The sequence below is a fragment of the Lactuca serriola genome, chromosome 4 (genome assembly GCF_051521515.1).
Source record: "Lactuca serriola cultivar US96UC23 chromosome 4, Lser_US96UC23_V15, whole genome shotgun sequence".
NCBI classification, from domain to species: domain Eukaryota; kingdom Viridiplantae; phylum Streptophyta; class Magnoliopsida; order Asterales; family Asteraceae; genus Lactuca; species Lactuca serriola.
Genome location: NC_136411.1, coordinates 143286550 through 143287448, shown reverse-complemented (window position 1 = coordinate 143287448; position 899 = coordinate 143286550). Strand labels below are relative to the sequence as shown.

Below are 899 nucleotides of genomic sequence, written 5' to 3'. Positions count from 1 at the left end.
AAAATTTAAATCATTATCTAAATCAAAAAGGATATACTTGTAATATTACATACATATATTAATTAATATCTAAAATTAACCATTAAAATCCCCCAATTTTATGAACCAGTTTTGAATTACCCTATTAAACCCTACCTTCGTCAAACAACACTCGCATCCATTCAAATCTCTTCTTTCGCATACACATATCACCCACTCAATTTCATAATTCCTGCTTCAGTATCGATTTTGCATCAATATGTTAGGGCTTGTAGCAGTTAATTTTCCACCGACGACTTTTTTTTCCGTCAAGTCCACAATGCTTTCGACCTCTGTGTTCTTACAGAAAGAACAACAGTTTCTTTCTCAATTAAGCTCCAAATACATAATCAAGTACATGGGTTTTGATGTTGATTATTATGACAACAAACCCATGTATAATCTGGTTATAGAGTATGTCGTCGATGGAACGATTTCCGATGTTATCAAGAAACAAGGAAGGTCGCTTGATGAGTCACTGATCCGATCATATACTCATCAAATTCTACTTGGATTGGTTCATCTTCACTGCAATAATTTGGTGCATTGTGATATCAAATGCCGAAAATTGTTGGTGTGCAAAGATGGTGTTAAGATCGGTGACTTGGATTGAGCAAAGATGGTCGGAAACAACGGAGCCACCACATCTCAACTTTCCGGTACACTGGTTTTCATGGCACCTGAGGTTATAATCTGATTCAGTCTGCATCATCTTCTTTACCACCAGTACAAATTTATGATTTGTTTTTATGAAACAGAACAAGGATAGAAGTTGAATCATCTTTTTTACCACAGGTATAATTTTTTTTGTTTGCTTATATCTGATTCATCCATCATCTATAATCATCTATAATATTTTGCTTTGCACAATAATTTTTATC

The 899-nt window shown here is 34.0% G+C and overlaps 1 pseudogene; it reads left to right on the top strand.

Annotated features, from left to right (window-relative positions):
* Positions 1-298: 298 nt before the first annotated feature.
* LOC145098880 (mitogen-activated protein kinase kinase kinase 17 pseudogene) lies at positions 299-631 on the top strand (annotated as a pseudogene).
* Positions 632-899: the final 268 nt, after the last annotated feature.